This window comes from Myxocyprinus asiaticus, chromosome 29 (genome assembly GCF_019703515.2).
Source record: "Myxocyprinus asiaticus isolate MX2 ecotype Aquarium Trade chromosome 29, UBuf_Myxa_2, whole genome shotgun sequence".
In the NCBI taxonomy this organism is placed as follows: Eukaryota; Metazoa; Chordata; class Actinopteri; order Cypriniformes; family Catostomidae; genus Myxocyprinus; species Myxocyprinus asiaticus.
In genome coordinates this window covers 29,160,426-29,174,680 of record NC_059372.1, presented here as the reverse complement: position 1 = coordinate 29,174,680, position 14,255 = coordinate 29,160,426, and the positions used below count along the sequence as shown (strand labels likewise).

The following is a 14,255-nucleotide window of genomic DNA, read 5'->3' as shown; positions in this document are numbered from 1 at the left end:
AAATAAATAAATAATAATAATAAAAACTCTCCGATAAAAGTACATATACAAACATTATTTCAGAATACTGCTGTATGTATGCATACAATTCACACACACAGAGAGAGAGAGAGAGAGAATCCTTGTCTCTTTTTCAGGTCTAGGCACTAGGCACACGTTGGAGGTGTTTTACGTCATCGGTCAGACGCACGTCATCAGAGGCGATTTTAGGGGGGGGTGGCCTGTGGTAGCCTGGGCCACCCCTGAAATCTCATTGGCCACCCTGTGGCCACCCCAGAACTGATTGGTAGTTCATCATGTTCATCAACACAAGAACGAAGAACCAATAGAAACACCTGTCAATCAAAGATGACATCTCAGTTCATTTGTTGATTTAGAGCCACACTGACCCAGGGTCAGTTTTATATTTCTGACTATTATAGTAGTGGTGGGACTGAAGCTGTGTGAGCTGATCTTTGATCAGTGGGGGGAGGGGCAGGTCGTGGGCAGCGGGCGCCAGGTCTGGAGTATAATGGTCGGTCAGAAGCACGAAGCTGACATGAGCTAGCGTCTACCTCCAACTTCCAATGAGTTGACGACGTCGATTTGTGGTCAAAAAGAAAGCTGTTATTTGAGAGGTATGTTCATCTAATCTAACGTTTAATTTATCCTGAATTTCCATGTGAATGTGAAAACATTTTTTCATTGTTACAGTAGCTAGGTTAAAGAGTAAGCTAGACCCTACACCACATTCAGCATGTTATCTTTATATTGACATGAAATATGAAATGCCATGTTTTCTGATTTAATGACGGAGGTGTGTAAAGCGTTTTACAGATGTATATGTTCAATAGCTAAAGTTATATATATGGCTAACCTGTGTGTGAAATGGAAGGGTTTGTGCTTTGACTGTACTTTAAATCTTTACATGAGTTATTTATGAGCTCTTTATGTGTATTATTGGTCAGTCAGACCAATAAAATCTTCAAAGTTTTTATACCTTATTTGACATTTTAAATATGCAGAGGCAGGGCAAATTGCACTTAAATGCCACAAATGATTTGACTAACTATTTTATTTGGTAATATTCAAAGTAATTGAAGCTATCAGAACATGTGGAAAATAAACCTGAGTAGACACTGTAAGTTTAGTTTTTTTACTGTATTCAGAGCTCAATCTGCAATTTTGGGGTTTCCAGACAGACACCTATGAGCCCTCGTAGCCAATTTCACACACTGATTTGTACCCAATTTAACAATATTTCTGCTGGACAGTGCAGTTATAGCTAATAAATGAATGAATAATTGATTGAATGATTGATTGAATTGCGCCTCAATCAGTTATCACCTGTACTTGTATCTTTTTATGATTATACACTATACCTGATGTTATATGCAGATTAATTCTCTACAATGAAAATAGCTCTTTAAAATGTGTAACTGACTTTTCCAAAACAATTACTGATTTAAAAATGGATGTTATGTTAAAATAACCAGAGATTCCCAGAAACTGTAATAGGTTGAAATAGAACAGGAATAGAAAACTGTCAAAACAACAGTCTGATATTGAATACAAACAATTCAGTGAATGCTAACATGAGTTTAACAATTCATTTATTCTACATGTGTATATTAGACTTTAAATTGTGCTGTGTCAATTTGATGTTATTGTATATTGGTATATGTCTCATCACTGTCACGACTGCTATGTTGATCGGAACTGCACCCAAGAATTTCACACACCATTGCACTTGTGTATATGGCTGTGTGACAATAAAGTGATTTGATTTGATTTGATTTGGATTTTGTGTAGATGTTGAAGCAAAGCAATGTGATATTTACACATTTTGATCATGTGCCATTCATAAAGGTTCTCCCGGTATCGCCACCCCACACTAGGTCTGTGCCACATCTTGGCCACCCCAGTAAAAATGTCCTGGATATGCCACTGCATGTCATACTTCCGAATTGGAATCTTGAAAACGACAATTTAACTCTGATGCACTGTTTAAAAAGTAGCGATACAGGATACCAACGGAATACCTAAACCGTATGAAACAGGAAGTAGTAATTAGGTTTGCTTTCAAAGACGGTAGGTGCCCTTTTTTCTTCTCAGAATCAGATAAGAGTGCTTCCGTGTTTAGAATCATCACTGGAAAGCTCGAGATATATTCAATATGTGAGAAGTTACCCGAAGTTCCCTTATAAAGGTGTGGGTAAAGTTGCAGCGGAGTGTATGATAAAGCGAAATGTTCTTTTTTTTAAATTAATCAGTCATGTTTCTACGAGTGTGTAATGTTAATGTCATACCACTAGGGCGCAATATCAGCCTGTCCTGGTGTAAAATCTGAGGTTCACGAGTTAAGTTCAATACACTGTCACTGGGTATCAACCCCAAAATGAAAATTCGCTCATCATTTACTCACCCTCATGCCATCCCAGATGTGTATGACTTACTTTCTTCTGCTGAACACAAACAATTTTTGGAAGAATATCTCAGCTCTGTAGGTCCATACAATGTGAATGATGACCAAAACTTTCCAGAAGGTCCGAAAAGCACATAAAGGAAACATAAAAGCAATACATGTGCTTCCAGTGGTTAAATCCATGTCTTCAGAGGTAATATGATAGATGTGGGCAAGAAACAGATCCTTTTTTACAATAAAACCACTTTCACATTCTTTTTCTTTTGTTTTTGGTGATATACATTCTTCTTGCATATCGCCACCTATCTACCTATCACTGCTGAAGACATGGATTTAACCACTGGAGTTATATGGATTCATTTTATGCTGCCTTTATGTGCTATTTGGAGCTTCAAATTTTTGGTACCTATTCACTTGCATTGTATGAACTACAGAGCTAAAACTTTTCTTCAAAAAATCTTCATTTGCATTCAGCAGAAGAAAGTCATACACATCTGGGATGGCATGAGGGTGATTACATGATGAGAGAATTTTCATTTTTGGGTGAACTACAGTGCATCTGGAAAGTATTCACAGCGCTTCACTTTTTCCATAATTTGTTATGTTACAGCCTTATTCCAAAATGGATTAAATTCATTATTTTCCTCAATTCTACAAACAATACCCCATAATGACAATGTGAAAGAAGTTTGTTTGAAATCTTTGCAAATTTATTAAAAATAAAAAACAAAAAAAATCACATGTACATAAGTATTCACAGCCTTTGCCATGACATTCAAAATTGAGCTCAGGTGCATCCTGTTTCCACTGATAATCCTTGAGATGTTTCTACAACTTGACTGGAGTCCACCTGTGGTACATTCAGTTGATTGGACATGATTTGGAAAGGCACACACCTGTCTATATAAGGTCCCACAGTTAACAGTGCATGTCAGAGCACAAACCAAGCCATGAAGTCCAAGGAATTTGAGACAGGATTGTATCGAGGCACAGATCTGGGAAAGGGTACAGAAAAATTTCTGCAGCATTGAAGGTCCCAATGAGCACAGTGGCCTCCATCATCCGTAAATGGAAGAAGTTTGGAACCACCAGGACTCTTCCTAGAGCTGGCTGCCCAGCCAAACTGAGCGATCAGGGGAGAAGGGCCTTAGTCAGGGAGGTGACCAAGAACCCGATGGTCACTCTGACAGAGCTCCAGCGTTTCTCTGTGGAGAGAGGAGAACCTTCCAGAAGAACAACCATCTCTGCAGCACTCCACCAATCAGGCCTGTATGGTAGAGTGGCCAGACAGAAGCCACTCCTCAGTAAGAGGCACATGACAGCCCGCCTGGAGTTTGCCAAAAGGCACCTGAAGGACTCTCAGACCATGAGAAACAAAGATTGAACTCTTTGGCCTCAATGGCAAGCGTCATGTCTGGAGGAAACCAGTCACCGCTCATCACCTGGCCAATACCATCCCTACAGTGAAGCATGGTGGTGGCAGCATCATACTGTGGGGATGTTTTTCAGCGGAAGGAACTGGGAGACTAGTCAGGATCGAGGGAAAGATGAATGCAGCAATGTACAGAGACATCCTTAATGAAAACCTGCTCCAGAGCGCTCTGGACCTCAGACTGATGCGAAGGTTCATCTTCCAACAGGACAACGACCCTAAGCACACAGCCAAGATAACAAAGGAGTGGCTCCGGGACAACTCTGTGAATGTCCTTGAGTGGCCCAGCCAGAGCCCAGACTTGAACCCGATTGAACATCTCTGGAGAGATCTGAAAATGGCTGTGCACCGACGCTCCCCATCCAACCTGATGGAGCTTGAGAGGTCCTGCAAAGAAGAATGGGAGACACTGCCCAAAAATAGGTGTGCCAAGCTTGTAGCATCATACTCAAAAAGACTTGAGGCTGTAATTGGTGCTAAAGGTGCTTCAACAAAGTATTGAGCAAAGGCTGTGAATACTTATGTACATGTGATTTTTTTTATTTTTTTTTATTTATAAATTTGGAAAGATTTCAAACAAGCTTCTTTCAGGGCCTGGGTAGCTCAGTGGTAAAATAAGCTGGCTACCACCCCTGGAGTTCACTAGTTCGAATCCCAGGGTGTGCTGAGTGACTCCGGCTCAACCAAATTGGCCCGGTTGCTAGGGAGGGTAGAGTCACGTGGGGTAACCTCTTCGTGGTCGCTATAATGTGGTTTGTTCTCGGTGGGGTGCGTGGTGAATTGAGCGTGGTTGCCGCGGTGGATGGCGTGAAGCCTCCACACGCGCTATGTCTCCGTGGCAACGCGCTCAACAAGCCACGTGATAAGATGCGCGGGTTGACTGTCTCAGACGCGGAGGCAACTGGGATTCGTCCTCTGCCACCCGGACTGAAGCGAATCACTATGCGACCATGAGGACTTAGAGCGCAGTGGGAATTGGGCATTACAAATTGGGAGAAAAAAGGGAAAAATCCCCCCCCAAAAAAAAGCTTTATTCAAGTTGTCATTATGGGGTATTGTTTGTAGAATTTTGAGGAAAATAATTTAATCCATTCTGGAATAAGGCTGTAACATAACAAAATGTGGAAAAAGTGAAGCGCTGTGAATACTTTCCGGATGCACTGTATTTCTTTAATATTGTCATTCAAGATATTACCTCAAACTTTCTGGGGAAATTAATCATAGGTTATCTTTAGCTCTTCTCATTTTTGTTTCTTTGTAGTCCACAGATGTGCGACCAGATTTCCCTCTAGTAGTCATTGAGGAGATCTTACTGAATCTGCCAGCACAGCAGGTGGTTCGAGTCTGTCGGTTGGTGTGTCATGAGTGGAAGGAGCTGGTGGACAGTGCTGCTCACTGGAAAGAGCGCTGTCGGAGAGAAGGCCTCCAGCCTTGCGATGCCTCCAGACCCCCGGCCAACTGGGGAATGTTTTATTTTTTAGCTAAGAAACGACATAACATGCTCAAGAATCCCAGAGCAGAAGGTGAGTGACAGAATTGAGAATAAATCTATTTAAAAGACTTGATTTGAATCTAAAAATGGCCCATTAATAGTGAATTATCTCCCATTGGATATCAAGGGGAAACTATGGCAATCAGAAATTGTTTTTGGCTGACTGTACACCACATAGCCAAGTGTGTGAACACCCCCTTCTGTATATCTTTTCCTGATTTCAGCTACACCCTTAACAGTCATACTAGTAGACTCCCTATGGGGGAGGTCTTTTTGTTGTTGTTTTTCCTCGGCAGGTTTGACTCAGCTTAAGTGTTTGAGTTGGATCAGCAACATACTGTGAGGTTTCAAACTGTTAGATGTAAATAAGCTCTTGTTAGGATAAAAAACATATTGGAAAATCACTATCATGGGACAAATATTGCCCTTTAATAAAAAGATTTCACAGCTTCATGTCTCCTTTCTGGTGTTATTACAGGAATTCCATGGATGGGAGATCGTAGAGAATGACGGTGACTGCTGGGCCATTGAGACATCTAAAAAAACAATTCCAAATAACATAGGCACTAAATACTTCATTACATCTTATAAGTTTTATATTTCAGATTCTTTTGGAAATTTGAAGCCCATTTTATGTGACTTTTTGTTAAAAGCCATTTGAAATTAAATAATTAGCAAGCTAACCCCATCAAAATTTGTGTCTGTACATTAATTATGCATAACCTGAGGGTAACGTTTATGTTTGAAGCAACAGCTGATTAACTTGGAGGAAGAAGGCTACAGTTCTACTTTCATGGATCAATTACAACCTGATATCAAAATAACAGACTGGCTCAGTCAACCTTCCCATCTATCTGTCATTCAGTAATATCATAGGCAAGGCTTGAGTTGAGGGGGGATGCGAAGGGATGCCATCCCCCTTGTTGCAAGAAATACCAAATACCATCCCCTTTGTAAAACCACCATCCCCCCCTTACAAGCCTCTTTAGATCAATTGTGTCATGGATTGCTTAGAACTAATTAGATTTCGACATGCGTTGGGTTGCCAGATTTCTATAGGTGAAATCCCCCATTCAGATCATGACACTTGTACAGTTTGGAAATATCCTGGCTAGGAAGACACTTTAGTCATGCAATATGGCATCGTTGTGCATGCAGGCTCTCTCTAATCCACTGCGAAAAGACAGGAATGTCTGAGTTTAGCGATGGGTTGACTTGTCCTTCCTAGTGTCCACACGAAACTTACGCCACTGAAGATAATGCAAGTTTTCAAAAGTTTCACGCACTTTCATAAATGGCCAAGAGAACATTTAAAGAAAATATTTTGTCTTTCTTTAAAAAGAGGAGAACAGAAGGTAAGATATTGCTATGACGTGTGTACAACATGTACATAGTTTTAATTCAAACAGTTTTCAGGGTTTTGCCCAAAAAACGCTTGTGTGTAGAACAACTTTTTTACACCACTGTAAGAGCAAGGTAAAGTCGGTTGTAAGTTCGATATTTGTTGGATATTTGACTAATGGTGTTTAAGGGACAATCTGAAAACTCCATACACTGTGCTAAAACGTCACTGGCATCTGAGCATTCAGTCAATTGACTTGCATGTTCTATCGTGAAAAACACTGCTGTTGGGGCTTACTGACTTACTACAGGTGAGATTATTACAATATGGCCTATCATATGAGTACAGTAATCAGTTATTTTAGAAAAATATCATATAATAAATAATTGATTACTGTACTCGTATATTAAGGCATACTGTAATAATTTCACTTGTAGTAAGTCAGTCTGTCCAGTAGAAGCTTAATACAACATTTGGAATGTGGAAATAAAATGTTAGTGATTTTTTTTTTTATTTGTTTATAATATAATTGATTACTGTACAACATTTGGAATATGAAAATAAGAGAATGAATATTATTTTGTAGAATGAATATTACATTTTTTTTCTAAAATAATTGCTGTACTCATGAGTACTGCCAGTCTGTCCACTAGCAGAATACTATACCCTTTGGAATGTGAAAATGTTTTTTTTTTTTTTTTTTTTTTTTTAAACTGTGTTTTTATGTATAACTTGCACGTCAATGCAATGAACGACTGGATACCACCTATGTTTTAGTGTAGTGGGTGGAATTTGCAGATGGTCCCTTACTTTCTCTAGGCAATGAAAGTGCATAGGAGCGTTTTCAAGCATTATTCTCCAGCCACACCAAGCGTTGACTGTTCTGAGTGCAATGATTAATGCACGTATAGTATTGTTATATACCCTTTGACCCAACTGTGCTAGTGATATCTTTGTAAGATTGTCGCCTGCAGAGAGTGCGGGTAAGAGAAACTGAATATCGAGCCTAAAACTAACTTTACCCTGTTCTGTTTAAGCATCCTTCAAAGAAACAGCCCAAACTTCCTTTACTAGTTCAGTTATTGGAGTAGAAAATGCATGTCTGTGACAGTGGGCATGCGATCTAGAAAAAACCTTTTTCATTATCACGTGGATTCTTTTCACAGAATTCATCATAAATACAATTACAGAGGGTAACAGGTGCATATTATGGCCATGTGTCCCAAGGTTAATGAAGTGATGCTCATTTTTGTCCAGACCTATTAAAAAATTATATTTCACACAAACCATTTACTTAAAAACTCCTCTTCTATGATGATCATATTTCCAGTTTCTGAGTTTAAAGTCATATTGATAGTTTTCTGGGGCTTAAAGTAAAAAATTTCATTTGGTGTCCAGAGACAGTAAAAAAAAAAAAAAGGTCAAAGTCACATAAAAGCCGAAATTCCTGAAAAAATAAATGTTGGCATGACTAGTGCAGAATAATCTGTTATTATTAAAAAAAATTATAATAATAATAAAAAAAATAAAGTGTTCTAAAATATAATTAATATTTAAAATGCTTTGGTCTACCAAATCAATGTCATTGGGTGAAACCAACATGGTAGCCATTTTGTTGTTTATGTTGTACATTAAAAACCATAAAACAGAGCGGACACCTTTAGACCCTCAAGACTTAGCGTGACGTTTAAAAAACATCTGATATTTATTTTTACATTTTAATGAAAAGGCACATTTTGTTCAAGACGTGGTGGAATCCTGAAAAAAAAAAAAATTTATATTCTTGACTCAGATTCGTAATATAAAAAAATATGTATTTATTTTTACTTTAAAAAATGTGTTTGAAAACATGAGTATAAACAACGATCATTAATTTCCAAAAATGTTTTCAAGGTGCAATGAAAGTATTATAATTCTTGATGGTTAAAGCACATGACAATTAAAGTTTTTCAAAAATGTATGAAACCAAATTGGGCACAAAGATTACATTTCTTAGAACATGTTTTAAACTAAATTTTTAGAAGTTTAGAAGTTTAACACCTTGGACATCCTTATTTATCAATGACCCATAAGTATTAGACAACGTCCCCCCTCCAGTTGTGCCCAATACTAGAATTGTGGTTGTGAAAGTTTACATATAGATTTTACTTTTATGTAAAATCAGATGCTTGTTTACAGGAATGCCCAAAAATAGTTTGTTACACAGCTACTTTATGTTTGGAATATGTTTAGATGAAATCTAAAAATGGCAATAAACAAAAAGTACCAAACTAACTGTACAATCTGATGGTATAAGGCTAATCCTATTGCAAATAGGAGCACATTTTATTTCTTGTCTGGTGCAGGTATGCTCCATGTTGGGACTGTGGGAGTCAGTATGAGATCCGTGTAGAGTTGCTTGATCAGAACAGGGAAGTGATCATTACCTTTCAGCCTGAAAAAGTTGTCTTTCAGTAGTGGAATACAGAGCCGTGGAGTGAAGTGAGTATAAAAATAAGACAGAAAACTATCTAATTATCCGTCAATAGTCAAACATACACAGATTGGTTGACCTACAGTTGAAGTCAGACGTTTACATACACTTAGGTTGAAGTCATTAAAACTAATTTTTTAACCACTCCAAAGATTTAATATTAGCAAACTATAGTTTTGGCAAGTCATTTAGGACATCTGCTTTGTGCTTGACATGAGTAATTTTTCCAACAATTGTTTACAGACAGATTGTTTCACATTTAATTGACTATATAACAATTCCAGTGGGTCAAAGGTTTACATATACTAAGTTAACTGTGGCTTTATGCAGCTTGGAAAATTCCAGAAAATGATGTCAAGCCTTTAGACAATTAGCTTCTGATAGGAGGTGTACTGAATTGGAGGTGTACCTGTGGATGTATTTTAAGGCCTACCTTAAAACTCAGTGCCTCTTTGCTTGACATCATGGGAAAATCAGAAGAAATCAGCCAAGTCCGGTTCATCCTTGGGAGTAATTTCCAAATGCCTGAGGGTACCACGTTCGCAAGTATAAACACCATGGGACCACGCAGCCATCATACCGCTCAGGAAGGAGACGCATTCTGTCTCCTAGAGATTAACGTAGTTTGGTGCGAAAAGTGCAAATCAATCCCAGAACAACAGCAAAGGACCTTGTGAAGATGCTGGAGGAAACAGGTAGACAAGTATCTATATCCACCGTAAAACGAGTCCTATATCGACATAATCTGAAAGGCTGCTCAGTCAAGAAGAAGCCACTGCTCCAAAACTGCCATAAAAGGCCAGACAACAGTTTGCAAGTGCACATGGGGACAAAGATCTTACTTTTTGGAGAAATATCCACTGGTCTAATGAAACAAATATTGAACTGTTTGAGCATAATGACCATTGTTATGTTTGGAGGAAAAAGGGTGAGGCTTGCAAGCCAAATAACACCATCACAACCGTGAAGCATGGGGGTGGCAGCATCATGTTATGGGAGTGCTTTGCTGCAAGAGTTACTGGTGCACGTCACAAAATAGATGGCATCATGAGGACGGAAAATAATGTATATATATTGAAGCAACATCAAGACATCAGCCAGGAAGTTAAAGCTTGGTCGCAAATGGGTCTTCCAAATGGACAATGACCCCAAGCATACCTCCAAAGTTATGGCTATATGGCTTAAGGACAACAAAGTCAAGGTATTGGAGTGGCCATCACAAAGCCCTGACCTCAGTCCGATAGAAAATGTGTGGGCAGAACTGAAAAAGCGTGTGCGAGCAAGTAGGCCTACAAACCTGACTCCGTTACACCACTTCTGTCTGGAGGAATGGGCCAAAATTCCAGCAACTTATTGTGAGAAGCTTGTGGAAGGCTACCCAATACATTTGACCCAAGTTAAACAATTTAAAGGCAATGCTACCAAATACTAACAAAGTGTATGTAAACTTGTGACCCACTGGGAATGTGATTAAAGAAATAAAAGCTGAAATAAATTGTTCTCTCTAATATTATTCTGACATTTCACATTCTTAAAATAGTGATCCAAACTGACCTAAGACAGGAAATGTTTTCAAAGATTAAATGTCAGGAATTGTGAAAAACTGAGTTTAAATGTATTTAGCTAAGGTAAACTTCTGACTTCAACTGTAATTCTCTCTGTATTTTATATGTGTTATTTCAGATGACGCATGTCTTTAAAGATTATGTACCTGGGGTTTGGTTTATCCATTTCACTCATGGAGGGAAGAATACACAGTACTGGGCAGGCTGGTATGTAATATGAGTCGCTAATAGTAGTGTGGAGATCTGTCCAGCTGCAGAGAGATAGTTTTGCCCAATCTCGCTTTTCTCGGGCCCTGCAAATAGAAAATTCTGCAACTGACAATGTTTTCATTAATGAATTAAAGCATATATGTATCATGCATTTGCTGTATTTATGTACCGGTTGCAGTACATGTATCTCTGCAGTACATATGAAGTAATATTTACTTATTTGTATTAAAAAAATACTATATCCTCCTTTCTAACTTATCAATGTTGTTACTTATTTTCTGTCAAAAAACACTGTATATTTAATGAAGCACCTAAAACAGTAAATGTGTAACAAAGTAAATTATTGAAATTTGTTTTTTCTCTTTTTGCATTAGACTAATGAAAACAGTGTACAGAAAGAGCTGAATCAGGGGGGTCTTGGATCCAGATAAATCGGCACCTCTTAAGCTAGTGGTTTCTGAATGTTTTGGAACACTTACGTCTCAATAGTCTAAAGGACATAAAGCATATGAGCTTTTTTAAATGTTACAGATAGAAAAACCTGACAGAATGAAGACACACATGGGTGTATCTTACTTTGCATGGACAACTGAACTACAATATATACTGGGGCTGTGCATCAGAAGTAAATATCGGCTATAATTCCTGCTGGCTTTCAGGGAATGTGTAAATACTGGCTGACTTCTAACATTACAGGATTATCTGATCTAAACTGACATTTTAAATTATTTTAATTTCTGAGATAAATTAATGTGCTTGATACAGACGGCGCCCGTCAATCAACTCGAGAACACGCATTAGCTGGTATCCTAGAAATAGCTGCTCAGCCTGCCCGGGGGCTTTCCAAAGATAGCCGCGAGGACTGACCTGCCTTGAAAGGGACTTTTATATACCAGAGTTGACGAGTTGTGACGTTGGAAGGGGCATGCCTACATTAAAGATAATGGAAACCAATGATTTTGCTAAATTATTTCAAATTCTGTACCATTTCAATAATATAATTTTGTGTGTGTGTGTGTATATATATATATATATATATATATATATATATATATATATATATATATATATAGTGCATCCAGAAAGTATTCACAGCACTTCACTTTTTCCACATTGTTACGTTACAGCCTTATTCCAAAATGGATTAAAATTAACTATTTTCCTCAATTCTACAAAAAATACCCCATAATGACAATGTGAAAGTTTGAAATCTTTGCAAATTTATTAAAAATAAAAAAGGGAAAAAAAAAAAAAAAAACACCACACAAGTATTCACAGCCTTTGCTCAATACTTTGTTGAAGCACCTTTGGCACCAATTACAACCTCAAGTCTTTGAGTATGATGCTACAAGCATGGCATACCTATTTTTGGGCAGTTTCTCCCATTCTTCTTTGCAGGACCGCTCAAGCTCCATCAGGTTGGATGGGGAGCATCGGTGCACAGCCATTTTCAGATCTCTCCAGAGATGTTCAATCGGGTTCAAGTCTGGGCTCTGGCTGGGCCACTCAAGGACATTCACAGAGTTGTCCCATATCCACTCCTTTGTTATCTTGGCTGTGTGCTTAGGGTCGTTGTCCTGTTGGAAGATGAACCTTTGCCCCAGTCTAAGGTCCAGAGTGCTCTGGAGCAGGTTTTCATCAAGGATGTCTCTGTACATTGCTGCATTCATCTTTCCCTCTATCCTGACTAGTCTCCCAGTTTCTGCCGCTGAAAAACATCCCCACAGCATGATGCTGCCACCACCATGCTTCACTGTAGGGATGGTATTGGCCAGGTGATGAGCGGTGCCTGGTTTCCTCCAGACATGATGCTTGCCATTGAGGCCAAAGAGTTCAATCTTTGTTTTTCATGGTCTGAGAGTCCTTCAGGTGCCTTTTGGCAAACTCCAGGCAGGCTGTCATGTGCCTTTTACTGAGGAGTGGCTTCCGTCTGGCCACTCTACCATACAGGCCTGATTGGTGGAGTGCTGCAGAGATGGTTGTTCTTCTGGAAGGTTCTCCTCTCTCCACAGAGAAACGCTGGAGCTCTGTCAGAGTGACCATCGGGTTCTTGGTCACCTCCCTGACTAAGGCCCTTCTCCCCCGATTACTCAGTTTGGCCAGGCGGCCAGCTCTAGGAAGAGTCCTGGTGGTTCCAAACTTCTTCCATTTACAGATGATGGAGGCCACTGTGCTCATTGGGACCTTCAATGCTGTAGAAATTTTTCTGTACCCTTCCCCAAATCTGTGCCTCGATACAATCCTGTCTCAAATTACTTGGACTTCATGGCTTGGTTTGTGCTCTGACATGCACTGTTAACTGTGGGACCTTATATAGACAGGTGTGTGCCTTTCCAAATCATCTCCAATCAACTGAATTTACCACAGGTGGACTCCAATCAAGTTGTAGAAACATCTCAAGGATTATCAGTGGAAACAGGATGCACCTGAGCTCAATTTTGAGTGTCATGGCAAAGGCTGTGAATACTTATGTACATGTGATTTTTTTTTTTTTTTCTCCGTTTTTTATTTGTAATAAATTTGCAAAGATTTCAAACAAACTACTTTCACGTTGTCATTATGGGGTATTGTTTGTAGAATTTTGAGGAAAATAATGAATTTAATCCATTTTGGAATAAGGCTGTAACATAACAAAATGTGGAAAAAGTGAAGCGCTGTGAATACTTTGCGGATGCACTATATATATATATATGACAGTCAATTAATACTCACCCTTCATGGTTTGTTTTAAGCAAATTAACAAAATTTTTTAGTCACCATCAGCCGCAGCTCTACATTAGGGGCAAGTGGGGCTAAGCCCCACCAGAAGTGGCTCTGTTGTGCAAATTGCATGGCATCATCATAAATGTATTATAAGAAATAATATATTTTCCGCAACTTTAACGTGTTTTATGTCCATTATACAAGAAAAAAAGTAGATATTATTTTGAGAAATTCTATTATTATTAAGGTATGTTGCGTAAAAGCCATTTAATAATTTGCTGTGCGTGGGGCTAGCCCTTCATCCTCGAATCAACGGAAATCTGGAGAACGTCATGCGCATGTGCAACGAGCATTCAACGATGGCCTGAGGGGCTCGATTGCCATTGCCCCTGAGCCAATCAAAAGCTTCGATCATCTTCAGTCAAGCTGTTGACATAAGCATTGGAAGTTACCACTCTTGACTGCAGACCTGCGTAGTGAACTACATTTTTCTAATGTGCTGTTGGTTGGATTAGTTAAGCACCATTCTTCATTTCAATGAACTGTATGCCATTGCGCTGAGGTGTTGTGTTGTTGATGCATTGGTTTGTATTAGATATCAATGACTGCTAAATATTGATTAGTTTTGTTATGC

At 38.8% G+C, this 14,255-nt stretch overlaps 1 pseudogene; it reads left to right on the top strand.

The window, feature by feature from the left end:
- The first annotated feature begins 2,504 nt into the window (after nt 1-2,504).
- LOC127420248 (F-box only protein 6-like) lies at nt 2,505-10,973 on the top strand (annotated as a pseudogene).
- The last annotated feature ends 3,282 nt before the right edge of the window (nt 10,974-14,255 follow it).